The following is an 8,695-nucleotide window of genomic DNA, read 5'->3' as shown; positions in this document are numbered from 1 at the left end:
AGCAACAATAGATTGCTTTGTGGAGCGCCATGATATGACAATATCTCCACATGTAAACACGTACCCGATTTACGGGATCAGATAAATAACCTGCATCTGCATAACCAACAAGATCTGCACTACCTTTATTAGTATAAAACAAACTCATATCAAGAGTTCCTTTTAAATGTCGCAAAATATGCTAAATCCCATTCCAATATCTCCGTGTAAGAGAAGAGTTATATCTTGCTAGTAAATTAACATAAAATGCTATGTCAGGCCTTGTAGCTTTAGCAAGATACATAAGTACACTAATTGCACCGAGATAAGGTGATTCGAGACCAAGGAGTTCCTCATCCTCTTCTGGAGGTCGGAACATATCCTTATTCACATCAAGTGATCGGACACCTATTGGTGTACTTAATGGTGTGCTTTGTCCATGTAAAAGTGTTTAAAGACTCTTTCTGTATAGGCAGATTGATGGATAAAGATCTCGTTTGCTAAATATTCAATTTGTAGACCAAGACAAAATTTTATTTTTTCAAGATCTTTAATCTCAAATTCTTTCTGAAGTTATTCAATTGACTTTTGGAGCTCTTCTGGAGTTCCAAAAAGATTTATGTCATCAACATAAACAACAAGTATAACAAATTCTGATATCATTTTTTTTATAAAAATATATGGACAAATAACATCATTTATGTAACCTTCTTTCAGCAAATATTCACTGATGCGATTATATCACTTGCGCCCAGATTGATTTTAAACCGTACAAATATCTTTGTAATTTGATCGAGTGCATTTCTCGAGACTTTGAATTATATGCTTCAAGCATTTTAAACCCTTCAGGGATCTTCATATAGATTTAATTAAATGAGTCATATAGGTTATGACTTGCACTTAAATGGCATGACATCTTCAGGTGTCTGGACTACAGGTCCGATCCTCACAATCTTTTACAATATTGTGCACCATATTGTATCAAATATATCGTTGACTATCATTTTGTATCGGTTCCTAAGCGACATAACTTGTTGAGATCTCATCACTTTCTTTATTTTCAGGTATCTGAACTTCTTCTGGAGTTTCATGAAATGTTATGTTGTGGGCTCTTCTAGAGCTCATTTCCTCCTCCTTATGATAAATTTGATCATTTGCTCCTATCATTTTTCAAGGATTTTTACCTTTGGAACCGATCGGTTTACTACACTTCATGCGTGCAATAAATATTATCCTTCATGGACTTTAATTTTAATAGGAGCATTTGCAGCTGAAATATGATATTTAATTTTGGATCAGCAAATGCTTCTGGCATTTGACTTGAATTATCTTCTGAGTGAGGATCATATTAATGATAATTCGATTCATATAGCATATTTTTCAGCTGTTTATTCCATCCCCCAAATGTTAGAAAAACTATCACATATCTCCAATCTTCTTTGGGAAACCTCTCTTTGTGTATTGTGGTAGAGAAATTAATCATATACCACACACCAAAAGTTATTAGATAGTAAAAATATTTGGTTTCTGATCCTAAACCAATTGTGAGGGGAGGACTTATCATATATTTTTGGTCTGATGCATATAAGTGTTGTATGCAATTTAGAAAATCTTAGACCAACACATGAGGCTTTGTTCCCATGAGCAATAGTTTAGCCTTTAATAGAAGGTATTCAATGCTAAACTAGCTTGGATATAAACCAACATATCAAGCTGAACTATATATTTTGATTTCGTAATCTAAAAATTATACTCTTAATTGAGAAAAGCAATTTCAAATGCCAAACTGCAGGTTGACAATAAACACACATGTAACCATCTCATATTGTGATGACTCAAAACTGTCATCTTTAATTTAAACGTTCATTTCTGTATTCTATGAAAATGTTGAGAGCTTACCTGCTATGAGTTACATATCACCTGAATAGTTGATGTTAATGGTGTTCCTTTTCTAGTAATATATTGCTTATGAGGCCACTGTTAGTATTATTTTCATATTGTGTTACGTTGATTGGATTATGTATGTGTTGTTAGGATTGGTTTTTAGGATTCTTTGGCAGGTGGATAAGCCCAGTTACAAAGAAAACTCTCGCAAAATATTTGAAAATTTTGGGAGTTAGAAAAAAATCGGAAAATTGAAATGGGTGAAAGAAGAGATAAGTTATGTTATGTGTTTGGAGGCGAACTCTACTTCTTATTTGAGAACTATTAATATGATGGATATCAATTGGATATGATAATAAGTGTACAAGGCATATTATAAGTGATGTAGGGTCTAAGGAGAGGCGTAAGTCTAAGTCAAGTTGAAAAATTTCATAATAGACTAAAGTTCCAAATGAGTACGCACAAGACCACACTTTGGACAAGAATATATAAACATATATAAGGATTTATATGATTATCAACCTATCAAATGAAGGGTCTTCGAGTTTAGTTTCTAATGCTTCAAACCGTTCGTCATTTAGATACTCGTACAAGAAGTTATGACCAAATTATCAAAGGCTGGAAAAAAGTGATTCTGCGGTCAGATGTGCGACTGCAGAATCATTATGCGAACCACAAAATCGATTGTGCAACCGCAAAATGGTCGCAGACCTGACCAGTGTAGCCCAGTTCTGGGCATCCATTTTGTGGTCCATTGTGCGACCCGCATACCCATTGTGCGACAACATATCTGAGTTTGGAGGGTTCATTTTTCTATTTTCATAACCCGACCCCATTTTGATAAATTGGCTTTGGGACTTATTTTGGGGCAATTATCTGATGATTTTAGAGAGAAGTGAGAGTGTTCTAGAGAGAGGAAGTGGATAAAGTGCTTTGTTCATCAAAAATCTTGTTCAAGCTTTGAAATCCAACAAGGAATTATCACAAGATCTTCTCCCAAGAGGTAAGGTTCTAACCCCTAGTCTTCAATTTCGAGTTTAGATAAAGATGGGTGATTGGGAGTAGGGGTGGGCATAATACCGGCCGAACTAAAAAAACCGGCCGAACTGTGAATTTTGATTTTTCGGTTTTGGTTTAATCGGTTATTCGGTCGGTGCACAGTTTTAAATTATTAAATTTCGATTTTTTGGTGCAGTTTACGGTTTTGGTATTTCGGTTAAACCGAAAAACTGAAATTTTGGGTATTAGTTGAGAAAAATAGGTTTGAACATATGGGTTCTTTTGAGAGTCCAAAACTTATTACCCATCTGAAGGCTGAAGCCCAATAGTCCAATACCCATTTGAAGCCCACCCAATTTACCTAAACCTAAAACTTAGTCACTTAGTGACTTACTCTTACTGACTTACGTTCCCACCTTAGAATTAGAAATCAAAAATTAGATTTAGGGTTCCTCTAGTCCTCTCACCTCTGTGTGACTGTTGCAGTGTTGCCGACGCCCGACTGTGACGCCTTCTTCCTCAACTCGTCGCTCATCCTTCTTCCTCAGGTTAGTGCGACTTCTTCTGAGTTTCTTTTCAGTTTTCTTCCTCAGCTCATTTGATTTTGATGTAGATCTTGTACATTTTGGTGTACCTTTTAGAGATCGCTCATCAATTATTTGATGTAAAATTATGTTATGCCCTTCACTGGAAACATGTTCATTGGAAATTTGATGTAAAATTTTGGTGTACCTTTTAGAGTTCGCTCATCAATTTTGTGTTCTGTGCTCACTGGAAACATGTTTTGGTTGGGTTTTGATTGAATTCTGGTTGGGCTTGAAACTTGGTTTGTAGTTAGGCTTTATCTGATTTATAAATTTTTACCTGATTAAAAAAATATTTGTTATAGGAGTTCCGACCTTAATTCTGTTTTCATTCGATTTTCTATAGATGTCAGAAGTTAAAAGTAGAGTAAGTGAGGTGGGTTCATCTGAAAGCAAACCTACTTCTTCACCCAAAAAAAGAAAATCCGTACAATGTAGATCAACTGCTTGGGATCATTTTGAAAAGTTTAAAGATAATAATGGAGGTGATAGAGCAAAGTGTAAACATTGTGGTCGTGATTATAAGGCTGATTCACGATTGAATGAAACAACATCATTGAATACTCATTTAAAGAAGTTTCCAAAAATACCACAGAAAGTTGATAATACTCAAACACAATTATGTTTACAAAAGGATGGGGAAATTAATGGTGGGGTGCATTGAAAATTTGATCAAGAACTAGTTAGGATGGCTTTAGTTGAGATAGTAATTACGGAGAAATTACCTTTTAGCTTTGTTGAAAAGAAAGGCTTTAAGAAGTTTATGAGCATAGCCCAACCTTTATTTAATGTTCCTTCTCGTAGGACAATTACAAGGGATTATTTTCAAGTTTACAATTAAGAGAGGCTTAAGCTAATGAAAAATTTCAGAAAAGTAAAATCAAAAATTTGCCTTACCACAGACACATGGACTTCGTTACAAAGAATTAACTATATATGTTTGACGGCTCATTTTATTGATAGAGATTGGGTGTTGCATAAAAGAATACTAAATTTTTGCCCTATCTCTAGTCATAAGGATGACGAAATGGCAAAAGTTATTGGTAATTGTTTGTTTGAATGGAAATTGGAGAAGGTATTCACTTTTACTGTTGATAATGCTTCTTCAAATGATGTCACGGTCAAAGAATTGTCTAAACAACTAGATATGTGAAAAACTAATTCGATGAGTGGTAAGCATCTTCATGTGAGATGCATGGCTCACATACTTAATTTAATTGTGCAAGATGGTTTGAAGGAAATTGATATTTTTGTAAAACGTGTTAGACAAGCTGTGAGGTATGTGAGATCATCTCCGCAAAGGACCTTAATGTTTAGGGAATGTTGTGTACATCAAGAGGTAGAATGTAGCAAAACAACGTGTTTGGATGTTCCTACTAGGTGAAATTCCACCTACTTGATATTGGAAACGGCGCAAAACTTTGAGAAGGCCTTTGACAAGCTTCATCTTTTTTATGATGGATTTTCTACTCATCTTTGTAAGCATGTTTGTTAAGATCGAAATGTTGCAGGTCCATTTGTATGTGATGATTGGGTGAATGTGAGAAACATGATAAAGTTTCTTGAAAGATTTCACGAGCTCACTGAAAAAGTTTCAGGTTCACGTTATGTCACTTCTAATTGTCATTTTGAGGATATATGTGAGCTTGATAGTCATTTAAAAGCTTGTTTAGCTAGTGATGATACTAATTTGAGTAAGATGGCAGGGAAGATGAAAGAAAAGTTTAAAAAATATTGGGGTGCACCTGCAAAGATGAATAAAATAAGGAAAGCTTCTGTATTAGATCCTCATAACAAATTAGAGTATGTTGGTTATGCACTTGAGGAAATGTTCGGGGAGGAACCAGGGAAGTAATTAACTGCCGAAGTGGATGCTTATTTGAATTCTTTGTTTGGGGAGTATCAAAAAACATATTTCAAAAGGATGTTATCTTCAATCATCTCCATCTAAATCTACTTCATCTGATGACACATCTGATTCATCTAGTGGGAATGTGAGAACAAAATCTGTGAGAACAAAGCAATTGTTGAAAAGGCAAAAGGAAGACCCCGGAAGTGTAGGTGCTAAATCTGAGTTGGAAAGATATATTGGTGAAGGACAAGAGCTATTGTCTGATGATTCTGATGACCTTAAAATCTTAGATTGGTAGAAAATTAATGCTCCTCGATTTCCTATTCTTTCTGAGCTAGCTCGTGATGTATTAGCCATTCCAATTTCAAGTGTTGCATCGGAATGTGAATTTAGCACCGGTGGCCGCATTTTTGATTCATTTAGGAGTTCATTGACTCCTCAGTTAGTGCAAAGTCTTGTTTTTGTTCAAGATTGGTTTAGATGTGAGGGTACTCCTATTAATGTTGAATAAGATTTGGAGTTTCTTGAGCAAATTGAACTTGGTAAGATTTTGCGTTTTATGAGTGTTTTAGTAAAAATTAGTTTACTTTGTAAGTTTAAATGACACACTTTATCAAATTATATTTAGATATGGCAACAAGCGGAAGAGAAACTTGCATTGTTGAAAGAGATACTAGCATTGTTGATGCATAGTTTGAACAAGTGGTAAGTTTAAAGATTTGCTTGTTTTATGATATCCTTTTGTTATTTATAATTTAAAATATTTTATTAACTTGTGATCTTTTCTTTTTTTGTAGGTTCAACTATGCCTCGTGGTCCTAAAGCTAGATCGCCTATTTGGGAACATTTTGAGCTAGTTGAAGTAAATGAAGAAGCCCGCAAAGCAAAGTGCCTTCATTGTGGCCGAGTTTATAATTGTCATCCAAAGTATTATGGCACTTTTGGCTTAGTGAAGCATATTAAGAAGTGCCTCATATGCCTCATCCAGTGATTCGTATTTAAGACTTTAAGTATTCTTTTCTAGACTTACTTTGTGGCTTGTGGGTTGTGACTAGTTTGCCATTGTTTTGTTGTTTGGTGATGGTATTTCTAGACTTGTTTTGGACTTTGGTAGCTACGATATTTGCCACTGTGTTTGCTGAACTGTACGGTATTTTGCTACTTGGATGTTTGAATTTGTTTATTGTTATATTGTGAAATCCTACTGTGCTCTGTTTGGACTTGAAAGGTTAGCTTGTTTGTGAAATCTAGTGATTCGTATATTGCTAGCTTGTTTGGACTTGAAAGGTTAATTGTGATATTGTGAAATCCTGCTATTGTTCATGTTTGGATGCTACCAGAAGTTACAATGTTACATCCATAAAAGATAAAACATTATGCACACTGCCCAGTGGCTCAAGATGCAAAAACCACTCGACTGGAAGTTTATGACCACTGGAAGTAAATCGAAGATATAAAAATCTTGAACCGTTAATAACCGAAAAACTAAACCGGAAATAACCGAACCGAACTTTGAACAAACCGCACAGAACCGTAAATACTTTGGTTTGATTTGGTTATTAATATTACAAAACCGAAAACTGATAAAACAAACCATACTTTCATAATAACCGACCGAACCGACCGATGCCCACCCCTAATTGGGAGTGTGATTCTTGGATGTGAGAGTATTAGTTATACATGTTTGTACCAAAGAGGTTGTGGGAAGATTTTTGAGTTCAAACGGGTAAAGATTGGGTTGAAAATGGCAGAAATCTTCAATGATTTTAATTGAGGATTTGAAAGGCAATCCGATATCGGAATTTGATAATTTTTATATGGTTGAACTCGTATCGGAATGGGTGTTCATATTTTGTGAGTTTTTCGAGATTCGAGACGTGGGTCCTACTGTCAATTTTTAAAATAAATTTCAGATTTTATTCTGAAAGATTTATAATTTCATATGGAATTAATTCCTACGATTCGTGTTGAGTATATTGAATTGTTTGTGATCAGATTTGAAGCTTTGAGACACGAATTCGTGAGACAAAGGTTTATTGGAATCTTGAATTTGGTTGCGAAGCGAGGTAAATGTCGTGGTTAACCTTGACTTGAGAGAATAAAACCCTTGAATTATTTGTTATGTGAAATTCATGTGAACGACATATAGGCGAGGTGACGAGAGTCTATACATCATCAAATTAATTGTTTGCATAATTATTTAAAAATCATAAATTATTTTAAATCATAAATTAATTATTATATTAATTATTTCTCTCATATTCCTTGCTCAATATTATGCCTTGAATCCATGCTATAATTGCTACATGCTTATTTGATTTGTGTGACTTAATTGCTACTTGACATTTAGCATACTAATTATTAAATTGCATATTTTCTCCTTAATTTCCACAATTAATTGCTAATTGTAATCACTTATTTCTAAATAAATCATAATAGTTGTATGTTTGTTGTCTTATAATTTCATATTAATTATTGCATTTATTAGAGTAATTTGTTTTATAAGAATTGGTAAATTATATTATTGGAGGAGCGGGTTGCACGCCGCAACAGAAATGAAAGTGAATATATTGAAGGAGCGGGTTGCACACCGCAATATAATTGATTGAGATGAATATATTGGAGGAGCGGGTTGCACGCCGCAACAGAATTGATTGAAAACATATATTGAGGATCGGGTTGCACGCCGCAACGAAATTGAATATGAATATATTGTGGGATCGGGTTGCACGCCGCAACGGAAATTGATTGAAATAATAATTGATTATGACTGTCGAGTTGGCTTCGACTTTTGAAATGATTTACTTGTTAAATTTCTATTTTTGTTTTCCTATTATTGTTATTTTACTATTATTGTGTACTGGTTAATGTAAGTGACCTGCCTTAGCCTCATCACTATTTCGTCGAGGTTAGGCTCGGCACTTACTGGGTACATGGGGTTGGTTGTACTCATATTATACTCTGCACTTCTTGTGCAGATACTGGAGTTGATCCTAGCGGCGCACAGTAGACTTGCTCAGATTCAGCTATTCGCAGGAGACTTGATGTATAGTTGCATGGAGTTCGCATTTCTGAAGTCCCCTTCCACTTTATCATTGCTGTGTATTTCTTTCAGACAACTTTATTTTCATTCAGACCTTTATTTGTATTATTCTAGTAGCTAGTGCACTTATGACACCAGTTCTGGGATGGTTTTTAGACATCGCTATTATTATGCATTAATCACTTTATTTCAGAATTTATTTCTGTATTTATTTCTTTGTTATTAACTAAATTAAAATTATTTAAAATGGCTAATATTATTCTAGCGTTAGCTTGCCTAGCAAGTGAAATATTAGGCGCCATCACGGTCCCGAAGGTGAAAATTTCGGGTCGTGACACATATATGCATCTATAA

General features: G+C 34.6%; 1 long non-coding RNA gene across 1 annotated transcript; it reads left to right on the top strand.

Moving 5' to 3' along the window:
* The first annotated feature begins 5,672 nt into the window (after positions 1–5,672).
* LOC108946577 (uncharacterized) lies at positions 5,673–6,281 on the top strand. Its single transcript, XR_001970892.3, has 3 exons — positions 5,673–5,840; positions 5,927–6,003; positions 6,096–6,281. It is a non-coding gene; the product is annotated as an uncharacterized lncRNA (long non-coding RNA).
* Positions 6,282–8,695: the final 2,414 nt, after the last annotated feature.

Source organism: Nicotiana tomentosiformis, chromosome 12, assembly GCF_000390325.3.
Source record: "Nicotiana tomentosiformis chromosome 12, ASM39032v3, whole genome shotgun sequence".
NCBI lineage: Eukaryota > Viridiplantae > Streptophyta > Magnoliopsida > Solanales > Solanaceae > Nicotiana > Nicotiana tomentosiformis.
The sequence above is the reverse complement of the archived record's forward strand: the minus strand, read 5'-3'. Positions and strand labels throughout refer to the sequence as shown.